This window comes from Dermacentor albipictus, chromosome 1 (assembly GCF_038994185.2).
Source record: "Dermacentor albipictus isolate Rhodes 1998 colony chromosome 1, USDA_Dalb.pri_finalv2, whole genome shotgun sequence".
NCBI classification, from domain to species: domain Eukaryota; kingdom Metazoa; phylum Arthropoda; class Arachnida; order Ixodida; family Ixodidae; genus Dermacentor; species Dermacentor albipictus.
Genome location: NC_091821.1, coordinates 146,130,833 through 146,149,270, shown reverse-complemented (window position 1 = coordinate 146,149,270; position 18,438 = coordinate 146,130,833). Strand labels below are relative to the sequence as shown.

At 44.6% G+C, this 18,438-nt stretch overlaps 1 protein-coding gene and 1 non-coding gene across 3 annotated transcripts in view; both read left to right on the top strand.

Annotated features, from left to right (window-relative positions):
- Positions 1-18,438, top strand: part of LOC135911030 (serine/threonine-protein phosphatase 4 regulatory subunit 1-like) — a 192,665-nt gene that overhangs the window by 1,359 nt on the left and 172,868 nt on the right. The window lies entirely within an intron of this gene.
- TRNAT-CGU (transfer RNA threonine (anticodon CGU)) lies at positions 8,556-8,627 on the top strand. Its single transcript has one exon. It is a non-coding gene; the product is annotated as a tRNA-Thr (tRNA).

Here is an 18,438-nt window from a genome sequence, read left to right as displayed (position 1 = left end):
TGGAGAAAGAGTCTCGCTATGCAGTGGAGCTCGCCTCCTGAAATCATGGGTTTACGGCACTGAAATGTTTCTATCTCAGCTATTATAATGAGCCGATATGAAACATTTTTGCGGCAGAACGCTCCCTAGATGACATGTAACAACTTGCAGCGTATAACCAAAATTTGCTATGGGGCCTGGTGAAGGGCCCTTTAACTTGTTCTCAAGTTTCTTTGTCAGTCTCCAAGTCTCTGCACAGTATGTCAGCACCGGTAAAATGCACTGATCGTATACTTTCCTTTTCAATGATAATGGTAAGCTTCCAGTCAAAAGCTGACAATGTCTGCTGTATGCGACCCAACCCATTTTTATTCTTCTGTAAATTTCCTTCTCATGATCAGGGTCCCCTGTGAGTAATTGACCTAGGTAAACGTACTCCTTCACAGATTCTAGAGGCTGACTGGCGATCCTGAACGCTTGCTCCCTTGCCCGGCTATTCATCATTATCTTTGTCTTCTGCATATAAATCTTCAAACCCACTCTTACACTCAGTTAAGGTCCTCAATCATTTGTTGTAAGTCGTCTGCGTTGTTGCTGAATAGAACAATGTCATCGGCAAACCGAAGGTTGCCGAGATATTCGCCGTCGATCCTTACTCCTAAGCCTTCCCAGTTTAATAGCTTGAATACTTCCAAGCACGCAGTGAATAACATTGGAGAGATTGTGTCTCCCTGTCTGACCCCTTTCTTTATAGGTATCTTCCTACTTTGCTCGTGGAGAATTAAGGTAGCTGTGGAATCTCTGTAGATATATTTCCCAAGATCTTTATGTAAGCGGTGTGTACTCCTTGATTACGTAATGCCTCTGTGACTGCTACTTTCTCTACTGAATCAAATGCCTTTTCGTAATGTATGAAAGCCATATAGAGAGGCTGATTTTACTCTGCAGATTTCTCGATTACCTGATTAATGACATGGATGTGATCCATGGTAGAGTACCCCTTCCTGAAGCCAGCCTGTTCCCTTGGTTGACTAAAGTCCAGTGTTGCCCTTATTCTATTGGAAATTATCTTGGCGTATATTTTATATAATACTGGGCATATAATTTTTCGATTCTTTGACGTCTCGGCCTTTTTGTGGATTAGTATAATATTTGCATTCTTCCAGTTCTCTGGGACCCTTGAAGTTGATAGACACTTCGTATAGAGAGCCACCAGTTTTTCAAGCATTACGTCTCCTCCATATTTGATTAAATCGACTGTTATTCCCTCTTCTTCTGCCACTCTTCCTCGTTTCATGTCTTGCTAGCCATTCTGACCTCACCGCTAGTTATAAGACGAGTCTTTGCAACCTGTTCATTACTGCGTCGAATGGAGGTATCGTGGCTCCTCTGGGTTCTGTACAGCTCAGTATAAAATTCTTCTGCTGCTTTTACTATATCTTCGAGATTGCTGATGATATTACCCTGCTTATCTTTCAGTGCATACATTTTGGTTTGTCCTATGCCAAGTTTCCTTCTCCCTGATTTCAGGCTGCGTCCATTTTTTACGGTTTCCTCAGTCTTTCTCACATTATAATTTCGGATATCCCTTATTTTCTCCTTGTTGGTCAGTTTTGACAGTTCCGCAAATTCTAACATATCTCTTGAGTTGGACACTTTCATTCTTTGTTGTTTCTTTATTAGGTCCTTTGATACTTCGGAGAGCTTGCCTACTGGTTGACTTGGTGCCTTACCTCCCACTTCAATTGCTGCCTCTGAAGCCATCCTAGTTACAGTTTCATTCATTACCTCCATGTCATCTTCATCTCTCTGTTCTAAGGCTGCATATTTGTTTGCAAGTAGCAGCCTGAATTGATGCCTTCACCCTTACTGCGTCTAGTTGGCCTGTTTCTTCCTGACCAATTTTACTCTTTCTCTCTTCAAGTTGAGGTGAATCCTAGACCTCACTAACCTATGATCACTGCACTTTACCCTACCTAACACTTCTACATCCTGCACTATGCTGGGATCGGAAGAAAGTATGAAATCAATTTAATTTTTTGTTTTACCATTAGGGCTTTTCCGAGTCCACTTTCTGTTGCTACGCTTCTTGAAAAAGGTGTTCGTTATTCTTAGCTTATTCCTTTCTGCGAATTCTACCAGCATCTCTCCTATAGCGCTCCTAGAATCGACACCGAAGTTGCCAATTGCTTTTTTTCCACTTTTGCATTGAAATCGCCCATTACTACAGTATACTGAGTTTGCACTTTTCTCATCGCTAATTAAACATCTTCATAAAATTGATCTACTTCGTCATCATCATGACTGGATGTTGGAGCGTAGGCTTGTACTACCTTTAATCTGTACCTCCTATTAAGTTTGGTTACGACTACTGCTACCCTTTCATAAATGCTGTAGAATTCGTCAATGTTGCCCGCTATGTCCGTATAGATCAGGAATCCTACTTCGTATTGCTTCTTATCTGGCAGACCTCTATAGCAGAGGACATGGTCGTTAGTCATCACTGTATAAGATTCACGAGTTCTTCTAATCCCACTAAGGCCAATGATATCCAAAACAATGCCTAATAGTTCTTTGAACAGTCCTGCTAAGTTAGCCTCACTCGACAGAGTTCGGGTGTTAAAGGTTGCCAGGGTCAGTTTCCATTGGCGAACTGTCCGAGTTCAGAGATTCTTAACACCCTCTGCTGCGTTACAGGTCTGACCACCGCCCTGGTCAGGTGCTCCGCAGCTGCTGGGGACTGAGGGAATGAGTGCTTCAAATTGCTGTTGCATCAACACGCTGCTAGGTGTCCTTGTTGTGGATTTTAGCCTCGCAGCGATCACCTCTCTTATCGCATACCTATCTACAGAGGGGAAAATAAGGTGCAAAACGTTGCAGCAACACAGAAGACCATAGCTGTTTGCCGTGGTGGCCAAGTGGCTATGGTGCTGTGCTGGTTAGCATGGCTGTTAGAGACTCTACCAGCTGCGATGGCCGCATCCTGACGGGGGCGCAATGCAAGAACGCTCGCGTACCGTACTTTGGAAGTGCACGTCAAAAAATCTCAGTTGGCCGACGCCAATCTGGAGCCACTCGGGGTGCTTTGACATGCATCCCAAGTGGCTCCAGGTTGGGGGCTAACGTTGCCCCCGTGTTGCCCTTTGGGACGTTGCGCCCAGGCAACCAATGCAATTAACAGGTCGCTGTGTACAGAAGTCGGTTCCATTCGACACAGCGATTTTCGCGAAGACGCATGGCGAAGTGGATTTGGCACGTAAAACCCCATAATTTAATTTTAACGCATGGCGAGTGCAAAGTAAAGAAACTGTTGTCCCTCATTAGCCGCAGTGCGGTGGCGTGACGTCGGATTGGATAGCTCAGCAGCTGGCGTACGAGCAGGGTGGAAGTCTGCGTGCGGTTTCAATAACCGGAAGCCGGCCTAGTGGACCGCAGTGGTTGTGGCATATGGTTGTGGTGCCAAAGGGCGCCAGTGGCCGCGGGACAACTGCCCTCCTGTGTGCGTGTCGTCGAAAGCGAGCCACTTTCCTACTTTTATAGGCAGCTGCCGAACGCTTCTGGAGATAGCCCGCAAGCCCCGGTAAGATGACGCCACTTCGGAAACCAGGCAGTAGCGTCTATCTCTCTCCACTTATTATTTTTTCTTTAACTTCAGCAGAGCATCAGCGCCCTGACGTTTCGGTGACGATCGGCGATCGGCGTGTCTCGGTGGTTTCGCCGCTTGTCGTTTGCTTCTTTGCTTAAGCCTCTTTGTTTCGGGCACGTGTGATTGACGCTGGCTGTCTCGTCACATCTGTTGTCTCCGCGAGACGGGCGGCCGGGTCACGCCTGTTTGCACATTCGGGTTGTTGTACGTGGGCAAAGAAACAATGCGTCACGCATCATTGCATGCTGGCATGCATGCTCGTTCTCGCCGGGAGTTGGTTGATAAACCGCACGCGGGCGCTGCCCGTGCAGCTGCCGCCCCTCCCCCGCGGCGGCCACTTGAGCGAGCCGCGGGATTCAATCATTGGCAGTGTCTCGTGTGTCCGTTGCGCGATGGACGCACATGCGCTCATCCGGGCGCCGTCGAGAGCCGTCCATGAATGACGGCGGCTTTCTATCTGTGAATGTGGTCGCGCCGACAGCTTGACCGTCTCTACTCACTGACATCAGCTGCTCGACACCACCACTTCATTAGCATAACTCCTACCTGAAAAAAAAAACTATATAACTGGTATTTATACCAATTGTCAGTTTTACCCAATTGTAGCTTCCAGGTCTTTTTTTTTTCTCCCCCCTTTGGTCGTATCTCGGTTCTCTCCATATTTTTCGGACAACCTGAAATAGCTATGCGAATTCCAGAGGCCCTGTGGATCACGTGTACACCTACATTATGAAAACAAAAGTAAAAATATTGACTCGCCATCCCGGCCCTGCGAAAGTGGATGTCCAACGAAGCTGTTGAAAACCACCACTACAACTACTGAGGAGGGTATGCAATGCTTTAGAATAACGGTTGTAATGGTAATTTTAACAGCACGCCACCGCTGGTCGTACTGTCATTTCTTTCTCCGTTTGCCGCTCCTCGTATTCACGCTGCTCGTCTGGAGTCATAACTATGCGTTGCCGACCCAAAGCGGTGCTGCAACAACAAAGAAATCAGTTGCTAGTCTGGTTCTTTTATGTCCGAAAGGCTAGTGACGTCATTCCCCACGTCGCAAGCTGCCGTCGCCGTGACAGCTTGCGCAACAGTAATCTTTACCGTATGCGGGGAGCGCTGCCTGCTTCGCATTATTATAAGGAGTGCCTCATCGTCAATTATGTGGTTCGGATGCTTGTTTTGTGCTTGTTCTTTATTGGGAAGCACACATACTTTCTTAATGGTGAAGCTCTAGAAACTGCAGAATCATTTAAATATCTAGGTGTTCATCTTTCTCCGATTTTGTCTTAGCACAATCATGTGAGTTGTACTATTTCTGCTGCATGCAAATCTCTTGGCCTCATTCGTCGTACGCTTCGTCAGGCTAATAGTGATACAAGCTTCTTTCATATGCCACCGTACTTCGTTCAAAGCTTGAGTATGCCTCATTTATATGGAACCCGCACCATACGCATCTTATTACCAAATTAGAATCTTTTCAGAACAAGGCAGCGCGATTTATTACAGGTAATTATTCACAACATTCAAGCATCACGAAAATAAAAAATGACCTAGGACCCATCCCATTTCAGACTAGAAGAAATATATCTCGGTTAACTTTCTTCCACCAGCTTTTTCATCACCCAAATATCTTCTCTCAGGCACACATCTTACCAGCCAAAATGAAATTCTCACGAATTGATCACGAATTTAAGGTCGGACAACCATTTGCACGTACTAAACTATTGCAGTTTTCATGTCTGCACTTAGCCATTTCGGAATGGAATCATCTCCCAAGTAATATTGCCGAAATAACTGACCATATTATATTCAAACAAGCACTTAATGAAACATTTGGAAATTATAAACATTAACATTTCTTCCTGCATTTCTTCAGATGTCAGAGGATGTAAGATTATTGTTTGTATAATGTAAGAATTATTGGCGTATGATGTTGTCGAATGAGAAGTGATGTAAAGGTTGCATGGCATGTACGACTTCATATAAGGATATTCGATTTTCATGCACGTTGCCTTATACCTTTGTATATCAATTGTTATTCTCCCCCCCCCCCCCCCCCCGGTCGCGGGATCGAATCCCGGCCACGGAGGCCGCATTTCGATGGGGGCGAAATGCGAAAACACCCGTGTACTTAGATTTAGGTGCACGTTAAAGAACCCCAGGTGGTCAAAATTTCCGGAGTCCTCCACTACGGCGTGCCTCATAATCAGAAAGTGGTTTTGGCACGTAAAACCCCAAATATTATTATTATTCTCTCCCCCCCCCCCCCCTATGTAATGCCCAAGCTGGGCCTTTAGAGTAAATAAATGAAAAAAAAAACTAATGCTGTTGTGTGTGTTGTATGCGTGATTCCAAAGAATGTATGAACTTCCGCCGCGGGTCGACCCGGTATTTTACTACCTCTGGGATCGGCCCACATATTGCCAACGAGAGGCTAATAGCTTCGCTCTAAAAATTTCTTCTTCGGAAATGTTTAGCTATTAAAAAGAATGAGATACTATTTCGTTGTGCTTAATATTCATTGCATGCACTGTATGAATATCTGCTGTGGCTCATCCATCCTAGCCACGGCAAGTGGCCTCCAACAAGAGTGACCTCTCGGACGTACCTGCCTAAAGGCCACAATCATGCCAATAAAGAGGAAGTGACAGTGGCATTACTCTTTTCCCTGTACTTTCCATTAACAAAAAGTGGCTGATATGACCGTACGATGTTGCGCTTGAGTTAGTTTAGTTCCTTTTTGATACCTGTAATTATACACTGTAGTAAATTATTTTCTACTAGCTGTAACTCGTATAAATCGGTGAGGCTGCCGTCGTCTAGAAAATTTTACCGTTTCTATTGAGCTCAACGAACCTGCTCAAATAACGCTGGACTAAGCAGCAACGATGGCCTGTACTGCTAGCTGCGGGTCATTATTATTATTATTTTTTAATTACCGTATTTGTTATTCCTTCTTGCCCACACCGTGTACGATCCCGGCCGCGGCGGCCGCATTTCGATGGAGACGAAATGCATAAACGCCCGTCTACTTAGATTTTGATGCACGTTAAAGAATCCTAGGTTGTCAAATTCATCCGGAGCCTCCCACTACGGCATGCATCTCAATCATATCGTGGTTTTGGCACGTAAAGCCCCAGAATATCAATTTTAAAGTGAAGCTTCGTTCAGTAAGCTTGCGTAGGACCCAAGTCCTACGTAAGCTTACTTACACTTACTTACACGTTTCCTGGTCTCGCTGCTCCACCTAATCCTCTGCCATCCTCAACTGCGTTTCCTTTCCCCATGTAGAATTCCTGTTACCTAATCTACGTATTCCATGACTTACCCAACTGCACTTCTTCCTCTAGAATATCAGCTAAACGCGATGCATCTTCAAAAGCGCCACTTTTGGCAGACACAAGCGAAAGAACACAGGACATGTGATGAATACCAACTGATTTTATTACGCATGAACAACAGGTTATATACTCCGCCACGTCACTCCTTGAGTGACGTGGCGGGGTATGAGGCAGGAGTCACTCCGTCACTTCTGCCTTGCTGTAGGTACTAGACCTGCCGTGCTGCGAATGATTGTGCGTGACTGACGCTTGCGGGACCCGCGTGCCGTACCTAATTGCTGGTAATCATTGATGGGTGCAATGCTAAAGGCCGAGCAAGGACGGCTGCTAACTTCATGCGCGCTGTCTTCCTTCCTGGGCTGTCTTTCCGCGCCCCCTAGTGTTGCAGATCGTGTAGTCTCAGTTCCGGCGAAACTGCAGCGTCTTTATTTTTTTCTTTATTTTTTTAAATGTGAGTCCGAGTATAAGTGCTGCTTCGCATGACTGCTATTGATTTTGATTTCGGGTTAACTCCTATTTCGCCTCATTTCAGTTACTGATCGAGTGGATTAGATATATTAATGACTTCTGCTTGCAAGTGGCTATGTTTAATTCCTTCCCTCATAAATGATGTATATTATTGGAAGAGTTCTTTTTTTTTCATGAGTTGTTAGCGTTGCCTAGTGTAAAGAGAAGCAATACTCAGACATATAATTCGCGTGCATTTCGTATGCCGTTCATAAAAGACTTTGCCGAAGGGGTCACTGAACAGCCTGCAGTTTTTTCGTCAAGGTCAAGAAAGCACGCGAAGCAATTTGAAGCTAGGTGAACATGCAGCAACATATTCATCCTCTAGGAATAAGCTACCCATGCCATTAGAAGTCATTATTAGTTGGCTACCTCCTTCTCTTTAAAAAATTGACTAAACTTTGTATAGCGTACAAACTTAAATATGTACACATGGTTGACGGCGCTGCAATACGATAGCGCACGATCAATCACGTAGTTTTATTTCATATTTCGCGGGCTTTCTTTAAATGCCGAAAGAAATCGGCACGCAACATCTATGTTCGCATAATAATTTGGATCGCTCGTTTCTGAACCTCCTCTACAACGCAACGAAACGCACTTGGTCCTAAAGTGAATCTTAAAATTTTGCATGATTGATCTTGGTTAATTAACTTGAAGCGGAATATAAGGAATACTCTAAGGAGCGCCACATGATGGCAAACCATACGCCGTTGGTTTCACTCATCTGCGGCTATCCAAAAATCCTTTGTTCAAGTTACGTGAAACACCCTGTAATTTCCCCTACGTTGTCCTTGGTGTCAGTGTTTGTTGGCTTCTTATGATATGACTAATAAAAGTCAGGCCCCTCGGATAACCCCCTTTTCTTCTCGTTTATTACATAACGAGGGTCTCGAATGCGGCAACATTGATACCTTCAGGTAGCATGTGTGGTGGGTTTATTGACCGGCTGCCTTCACCCAAAAAGATGACCAGAAAGGATGTTCCACATCCGCCGCCAAGGTCTGCGAGTGGTGGCGCTGGCTAGCACTGCCAGGGTTCTACTAGGAAACATAAATACCCAAGAAAGTGGATAGGAAAACGGCGCCGCGGTAGCTCAATTGGTAGAGCATCGCACGCGTAATGCGAAGACGTGGGGTCGTTCTCCACCTGCGGCAAGTTGTTTTTTCATCCACCTTCATTTCCATTAATTTATCGTTTCTTTATTTCATTTATTAAGCATTAGTAATTTCCCATATGCTGTCCTTGGTGTCAGTGTTTGTTGGCTTCTTATGATATGACTAATAAAAACCGGGCCCCTCGGTTAACCCCCTTTTCTTCTCGTTTATTACCCTGCAGATAGGAGGGTTGGCTATGTTCCGCAATAACGTCATTAAAGGGCAACTCCAGCGATTCTGCGAGGTCCAGGGATCTTAACAAAATGACTGCGATGTGTTCTCTTTGCGTTGTGATCATCTGTTCCAAACGGTACGACTGAAAGCTATTTAGTTTTACTTAAAATGAATTTTATAGGTTCTTATTCATGCTCCCGACTCGTGCACGCGAATCACTGTTTTTTTTTCTTTTTCTCTTTTACTGACTGCCTTGAGAGGAAACCGAGGGGTCCACTTTCACTTAAGAACTACAAATAAGTTCCCCTATGCTGTCCTTGGTGTCATTGTTTGTTAGCTTCTTGTGTTATGATTAAGATATATTATCTTTTTCCTTTTCTATACCCTTTCTAGAGCACGCATGTTCCCTGTGCTGACTGAGGTCAGGTGTCGCCCTGATATTTATACGAAATTACCTTTGCAAATATTTTATTTAATATGAATTTCCTTATGAATATGAATTAATATGTATTTAATATGAAAATTGTTCTAATATATAAAGTAATACTTCGACGGCTTCTTTTTTATTAGACTGATTGTTTAAATGCTGGGAAGAAGGTCTGCACGATGCGGTATACGCGAATTTCGCACAATTTGGGGCCAGACGGGGGAGCGCACTGCTGGCGAGGTAAGACAACAACGGCACCGCGGAGTGGCGCTGCCGCGCCGGCGTGAGAGCGCCGCATGCGGGGCAAAATTTCGACCAGCGGGTGTCTCCGGTCTCTCCTTCGCACCGCCTCCGGTTGGCTGCTGCACTGCGCGTGTTTGCGCGTGTGCGGACGTTTCATTCGAAGGACGCGCGCACGATGTGCACGCTTCGATCTGCCTTTAAGATCTGTGCGGTTGACGACTGTTTTCGTGGCTGCAGTGTGGCGAAAGGGCGGCGTCTGCTTAGCCACGTAGGTGACGCGGAGCAGTTAATCGGAAACGACATCGTATATGTGCGGCCGGAAAAATTGTCGGCACATACGATGCGTGTTGGCTAAAGTCATTTCTGCAGTTTCCCACAAAATGTTTGTTACAAATCCGTGTTGTCTCTGTTGGTGACCACGGACTTCCATCGGCACTGTGCGGAAATATGCAAAATATATCGCCGCATAGCACAAATACGACATACGTACACAACTTTAAATAGTACGTCCCATACAATATAGAATAGAGGCAGCAGTGGAGATAGCTTGGCAATCTTTTAACAGTGTTAAAGAGACGTAAGTTGAAAGCATTAGTAATAATTTCATCTTCAGCAATGCCGGCGCGACCAACACGGGGTAACTCGATCGATCGGTGCAGTGGTGATGCAGGAATGAGATCCGGTCATGTTCAATGCAACGTGCACATATTCGATTTCTCGGCACGCGTGAACTCGGGCCACTGCTAGCGCATGCAACAGAAGTTGTTTCCATTCTTGGGCAGCGCACACACAAACGAACTACGAGAAAGAAGACAGAACAAGCACTGGTCTAACAACTGAAAGTATTTATTAGAAGAAAAGGATTATATACCCAGTATTCATGAAATTCACTTGGATTTCATGTAAAAATCATCATACGCTTACGAGCGATCAATGAACGAGATCACTTCGTTTGCCAGTTTACTTACTTTGTTCGGCGCGCCGCAATAATCCATGCCTGTCGTCTGTCTTTTTCGTACCATTTTCTTGGGAATCGGTAGAATTTCACTGGTGGCGTCAACCCTTTCGTGTTTACATTGCTGTTATGGCAGTTAACAACACAATAGTAATTTACAGTCTTCCGAAGAGGCGCCATCGCAAACAAGAGACGTTTCGCTCAGAGCGCGACCTTGAAGGGAAGCGGTGGAAACCCGTGGGAGGCGAAATCGTTCCGCTAGGGGAGAAACGAGCGCTGGCGTCTAGAATGAAACTTGGCGTGCGGACGTCCGCCGATTTTCGTGCAGTCGCCGTGCCCTCCCGGATACGATGGAGCATGCTCGAACCGTTCGCCATATGTTGGAAAGACATGCATTTCATTGTAAAAACTAAGGCGCGATCTAATTGCAACGGTTCGGATTACGTTGCTATTATTCTAAGTCTCCGGGTACATTTGAAGTCGCCGTGAAACATAGCACGGGACGCAATACTCGCGAGTACAGTAACCCGCCGTGTTTTATCAGAACCGCTGTAATTCTATCGTCTCTTCCGGCGCTCTCCCTGATAATATCTTGCAACGCCCTTCTCACTTTATCGTCGCTTGAGACTTTTATGTCTTCTCTATATGACATCTGTTCTGGGTGCTGTACAGTCCATTATAGAACCCGTGCCTCTGCTAAATTTATAACGTCGTTTAATATATATAGATGATATTGCCCTATTTAATACTGACTGCCAATGCCGAATCTCCTTACTGATTTAATGTTTCTTCCTCTCTTTTCTGCAGCATACTCAGTCTTTCCTGTGTTGGAGTTTGTAATATCACTTGTTTTCAGTGTTTTGGTCAATCTCGATGGTGGAGCAATTCAGATGTGTTGTCTACGGTTCGAAGCTAATGCTATGTCGCACATTTATTGTTACAGCTGAATTTCTCGATAAATATGCAGAGAAAATATCTGTGCTCTGTATGTGCATTTCTCTCTTTCTCTCTCTTTTCATCTTTTAACGCACGTGTTCATCTACGTAAACGTCGCTAAGATGTGAGTGTATGTGGGGGGTGGGGGGGAGGTGATTCTTGTGAGGAAAGAAAGAGAAAAGAACCTCGCCGTAATTGTACCGTAATGCTTCGAGCCCCTCGAAGCTCTAGCGTGGCTGCTACAGCAAAAGTCAAATCGAGTGGTGTTTCGTCAAATCGACGGTGTACACGTGAGTGAACGAAGCACCACATAGTTTGGCTGTTGCTTCAGAGCCTTCAAACTTGTGCAAGGTCGGGCGGTGCACCTTGCTGAATGCAAATTTTGCAGGAATTCCTCGACCGGTTACTCGCGGAGTTGTCGGTAACGTTTTCAGAGTTTTTAGAGGATGCAGCCTTGTGAACTTGTGGTCTGGCCGTCTCGGTTTGTTTCTTCCTTTGTATGTTGCGCTGTACCAGTTTTAGAATGCAATACCAACTCGCCCAACCCCCAACCCTAGTATGTCTGCCGGTCCGCCAAAGTATCGAGCCGATTCTCCCTCGGCCCATGTGATGCGTTATCACATAGCGCTTGAAACTCGTGAACCACGCATAGGTAGCACCAAATTTATTTAGTTCAACTGTCGCCGATCTGTGGCTTTTCTCGGCTTCACTTCTGTTATTGAAATGAACGTCATTCATTTGAGCCGTGTTTGTGCCTGTAGTTTACCCGTGTGACACTGTATTTCAATCGCATGTCATTCCACGAGGAAACTACACTACACTGCATAGCATAAAGCCGCGAGTATTTAATATTTGCCGTGTATGCAGCAGCTTAAGCGCTAGCGTGCGCACTATCCAGTATATGTTTGGTTCTAAGAATGGGTATGGATGAACTGCGCAGTCGATCTGTTCTGTTCTCTTTAAAACAATTCTTCACAATTAGTTTTTTCTTGTCTGTTTCGTCATCACTAAATTGGTATTACAAATTTATACGCGTTTCTTTATGCAACGACGCCTCTAAATAGGATTTATAACGTTACCCTCTTAGGCAAAAGAGGGTAACAGATATACACCCTTTGGGGTGTATATCTGCCACACAACAATAATCGTCATCTGCCTTGCTTGCGTTTCCTTTCTTGAAAATGCCGCGCCCGCTACTTTCCTGTCAGGAATGCTATGTCATGCTGATAACGCGCATGTTGTTCGTTATACTGGGAAGTACCGGGCTCGCCGCGTTAAAGAAAGGAAATGCGGACAAGACAGATGACGATTGTCGTTGTGTGGCAAAGGGGTGTACTTTTGCTTGAGAGTGTACCTCGTGTTGCAAATTTTCTTTTATTCCAGCTTTTGTTTCGTTGTTAGCGCCCTAAACAATGCTTCAATTTTGCTATGATCCCGCTGACTGCATGCTCGCTGGAAATTGGAGGGGCGTGAAGTCGCGGTGATCCCGCTGTGTTTTTGCACCTGTTCAAACGCGTGTTTCTCTTCTAACAAATGCTCTATCGCGCTTCCTTAACTTGGTGGCTATAGCTCGCCTTGAACCAAATCTCAACATAGGGCGCATGCGAACCGCTACAGCATTTTTTCAATATGTTCAAAGTCATTGCGACAGACACACGAGCTGTCCGATCCGGGCCTAGTGGCGGTTCGAGGGTGTGAGAAAGTTGCTCAGACATCTTTCAAAACCCAAGTTTCGCAAATACACGATGTATGTGCGACTGGCGACTGCTCCAGTCTCGTTTTCAGTGGCTTTACAACTTCTGACAAAGGTTGCACTTGCAGAGTGTCCCAGCTAACGTTAACCAAGCTGGTACAACCTACGATTATGATATTTACAGTAGTCTGTCACCAGCCCTCTTCCGCTATTATGATAATCTTAGCATACTAATTACCCGGCTAATTAGAGAAGTTTAAATATGCGAGTTTTTAATTTAATCTTGATTTGGGTTCGCCACAGAAGGACACTTCGTGCATTCCAGCTTTGAGACACTGTTGGGACAAAGTATACACTAATGCCTTACGTTTATTTTAATTATGTCGTGGCTGGCACGTAAAACCCCATAATTTAAGTTATTTAGTACTGGATTCGGAAGCACATGACTGTAGTGAATAGCAAGTACAAAGAGGAATAACCTCCTGACTTCAAGGAAAACAGAAGAAAAGAAAAAGTACTCACCATCCCGGCCCCGCCAAAGTGGATGTCCAGCGAAGCTCTTGAAAACCACCACAACAACTGCTGAGGAAGGTATGCAATGCTTTATGGGTTTAGAGTAATCGTAGTAATGTTATTTTAGAGTAATGGGGAGTATTGGCAGTTTTGACGAATATTGCAGCACCGCCCAAAGCGGTGCTGGAACAACATTGAAATCAGTTGCTAGGCTGGCTATTTTACGATGCTGGCTATTTTCTCGTATATACGAAAGGTTAGGGCCGTCACTCCCCACATCGCAAGCTGCCGTCGCCGCGGCAGATTGCCCAACAATAATCTTACCGGGAAACGTATACGCGGGGAGCGCTACGTGCTTTGCATTGTTATCAGGAGCGCCTAATCAATTATGTGGTGCAGGTGCTTGTTTCCAGCTTGTTCTTTATTGAAACGTATGCTGGTCTCTCTGTTCTATGCGTGATTCCAAAGAATGTATGCACTGTTCGCTTTACTTTGCTGAGTGCTTATGTAGCCTCTACCTTACCGAGGGTATGAGCCATACCATATATATATATATATATATATATATATATATATATATATATATATATATATATATATATATATATATATATATATATATATATATATATATATTTGCTTGCTTACGGGGGTATGAACCATTGATGTGTCACTGCTTGTAGCCTCTGCCTTACGGGAGGTATGATCCACCGCTCTGCCCTGCACTGCCACAGGGATCGGTCCACCATTGTTTTCTGTCAATGTTGCGCCACGAAAAAATCCCGGGATGCTAGCCACAGACAACTTCGCTGTAAAAAAAAAAAAAAAAAAGTAGTGCCGCTTTTAAATGGTCCAGGAAGAGCTTCGACGTTCACTGGGGTGTATTGCCGACGGAAAACTTTCCTTAATCCGGACCACTGACATGTGACTGAATGCGTACAATGAAGTATACAGTTAGTCTTTTGCGGGCATTTGAATATGGGTTAAATGTGTGGTATTGTTGCGATTGTATCCTTTTACATTTCATCAACAAGGTTTCGTAACCTTTGTAATGGTGTTCAAATAGTGATATTTTCCAGTGGAATATACGTATATTCGAGAAAAATGGCCACCGAATATCGAATATTTTCTCATTTCCAAAGCACCATAAGTACGAAGCTTGCGCGGAGTCCGTTTGGTAAAAAGGAAAACAAAAAGTAAGTCAGGTCTATATGATAAAAGTGATTTAAATTATCGAGGGTGCCATGTCGACGACTGTAATGAAACAAGGGAACAGGATATGGGCACACACAGTGTTGCTTTCGCTGAAGGAGAGAAGTGTCATGCTATATATAAGCAGCACCGCACATTGTTTTGACGGGATGCAGACATGATGAAGTGGGCTATAGCAATAAATCGGAACAAATTTGTATGTTGATTCATGGGAAAATTCTGCTCTGATGGGGCAGTCCGCCTTTTTTATGTGTCCTATATATTTTCGGAAAAGTAGAAAAAAACAAAAGTACCAATGTATGCGCGTAGGGCGAGTAGGTTCTCTTTCATTTTTAGTTCAGCAATATTGCAGACAAAATGCAAACTGAACTTTAGAGCTTTCCGTGCACCCTATAGCCTTGTCATTGGCGTTGACATATTTGCGTATGTGGCAGCCGTTCGCATTCAGAATTCCCGTGATGACATCCGGAATAGCACATACAAGCTTATCCGCAGCGAGCAATGCCAGACTTGTCTAGTTATAGACAGACGCTATGTTACACACAGCACAGTTCTCTAAGGAGGAGCTTGCCTGCACAGTTTTGAACAAGTAGCGCATTGGCATGGTTCAATAGCTGGGCCGTGTTAATTTTTTTTCAGCTCGATTGCGTTCGACTCTCCAGAAATAACCCTGACGCTGCAATATTCGGAATGCAAGGAACAAAAACAAAAAAGCATTTTGGAGGAATAGCCTGAATCGCTTGACTGTGCCTGTCTGCCATCTTTGCCCAAGTCCAAAGCAGAGTGTTCTCCATGTTTCCCGACACAGTCGCATGGGACTCCATTCGGCAATCCACAGCGTTTCTGTTCAGTTTTTTTTTTCTTTCTCTTAACTGCGTCCACTCAATTTACGCTTGCGTTTTCTTTTTCCTCGGCCCCTTATCGCTCTTCCTGCGCATCGTCAGTTAGAAGTGTGGCCGCCCGAGTTTCGACAGCTCGCATGTGGCCTGACTGCGAGAATACGCGTCCAAGTGGCCGCTTTCTATAATGAACTAATCTCAATTAAATGAAAACAATGTCACCCGCACCTGCCTGTCTCTGCTTCGGCTCAATTCTCGTCGTTCTGCGTTCGGTGTGTACCTGAATATCGAATACAGACGCTTCGCGAACGGCCGATCGTTAATTGACCGCTGCCTGCCGCTCTCGCCTTCTGGGTGAAAATCTCGAAGAAAAACTTGACAACTCGTGGCCGAGAATCAATCAGCAGCGATTTCAGCGATTTCGATCAGCAGCGGTTGAAATGCGAACAGCTGAACGACGTGGCCTTCGGTGCGTATACGGGGTGATCATTTTTATGTTTTACGGAATTAAAAAAAAAAAGAAAACGCCTGTTCCAGATAACACAATCCTAGTCCTTCAGCTCAATTATACAGAGAGACTGGCATGACGTAACTGCATGAGAAATCAAAACGCATGTTCAACGAATTAACAAAAATCACTAATTGAATTCGTAATTAATTTACGCCACATATGACACTTTACGAATTGTAGCCGGTGAGTTTGCAAGGCGTATCCACTTGGAATGAACTTTCATAATGACTCCAGTTTGGAGATATGTGCCATCAAACTCGTCGTAAAAACGCACTGTTGTTCCACTTACTTTCTTAAATAACGCACTTTGATACATTGAAGCACAAAAGTAATTGGAACGCCCATGTATTTGGCTCACATTTTGGGAAATAATATATCGAAACTGGTGTCATCCTGGAAATTCATATCAAGTGAATAGGTCTTGCGAACTCACCGGCTACAATTCTTGAATTGCATTATGTGCCTTAAAAGTAATTAAGAAGATAATTAGTGAATTTAGTTAAATGAGTATGCGTTTTGATTGCGCGTACCTAATAATGTCCGCGTCTTCGAATAATCCAGCTCAAAGGCAATGATTATGCTATCTGCCACAGATGATGTATACAAATTCCGTAAAACTCGAAAATGATCACCCCGTGTAGTGGTCTTTAAACTGTAAGCAACTGGCACTAGGATTCAGGAGCATTTAATGGGGCTCGGCCATGGCTTCATGGGTAGGCTATTTTTTACTCACTGCCACCAAAGACGGCAGCCATGTTTAGCGTGTATAGCACCTCATTTATCTTGTGTACATTTCAGGCTTGCTCTCTTAGTTCCGTACATAGCCACCAGCACTTACGCCTGATACGAATTCAATTGTCTGTGCCATATATATATATATATATATATATATATATATATATATATATATATATATATATATATATATATATATATATATATATATATATATATAGTTTCTTTTGTTTTTAGTACCTTGTGTTTTTGCGACTATACTGCCTCATATCATAAAAAATTGGCGATTCGAGACAAAATTCGAGACATCGCGGATTAAAGAACATACAGTTAAAAAGGACGCCAGGAAGTAAATCCGTCGCGATGGCCGCAGTGCTATACGACGTTCTGCTGCTAAGCACGAGGTCGTGGATTCGGTTCCCGATGCGAACTATAGCGCGGCCGGGGACACGAAGGGACGAGGACATGTTTCCGTCGTGTTAACGGCTCTTGTTCGCCATCGATAGAACATCAATATGCCCAAATTGCCACTTTGGTAAACCATATTCGATTCCCGACCGCGACTGACGCATTTCGGTGTGGGCGAAATGCAAGAACGCTCGTGTATACTTACACGCACGCTAGGTGGCTGAAATTAATCCGGAACCCTCCACTATGGGGTCTATCGTAGGCCCCAGTGTATACTTGGGACGCTAAACTGCACGAATTAATCAAGCAATGAATTAAAACGTTCCCGAGCCCCCACCGAAATGCTGCCGCCGCGGCCGGGATCTGGTCCCGCGACGTCGCGTGCTTAGCAGCGCAAGCCGCTGGGCCACCGCAGCGGGTACAGTGTACCGATAATTAAGTGCATTAAAAAGCCACCGGCAGCCAGTTTATGCATAACTATTTGCTATCAGCATGTCACTTTGGGAGGTTATCTGGTTTTTTTTTTAATAAACAAATAAACCCACAGTTTTTTATATATATATACAGTTAGGGATATTGAAATTCGCGAACATAATCGAATGCAAAACTTGGGAAATAAGTGGCTTCGAGTGGCTTCGAGTATCGCTTACCGAATAAATTTTGTGTCGAGCAACCAAGGACCGAATGGACAAAAGGGAGAAACAAAGAAAGCAATTGCTGATTAGGATTGCTTGGTTCACACGTGGAGTTGCTAACCAAGTGAGTAGCTCAATTGCATGTAGGTCGTGAAATGGGAGACACTTGAAAAATGATTGCGGTTTCTGTGGCCCAGTAAAAATGAAGACAATGGAACTCAGTATAACTGCGTACAGCCCGATGTACCCGTAAAATTCCGTTGAACTCGCCTCGGTGTAGCTTCGCGGCTATAGATATGGCGTCGCGCTGCTGAGCTCGAAGACGCGCTTTCGATATTGCACGGACGCGGCGGCCGCATATCGTTGGGGGTGCAATGCCGCGAAACGCTCGTGTAATTAGATTTCGGTGCGTGTTAAAGAACCTCGGGTGGTCAAAATTATTTCCAAGTCCCCCTCTTCGGCGTGCCTCATAATCATATCGTGGTTATGGCATTAACTTTCGTCCACTTTGCGGGATTCCGCAGAACTGA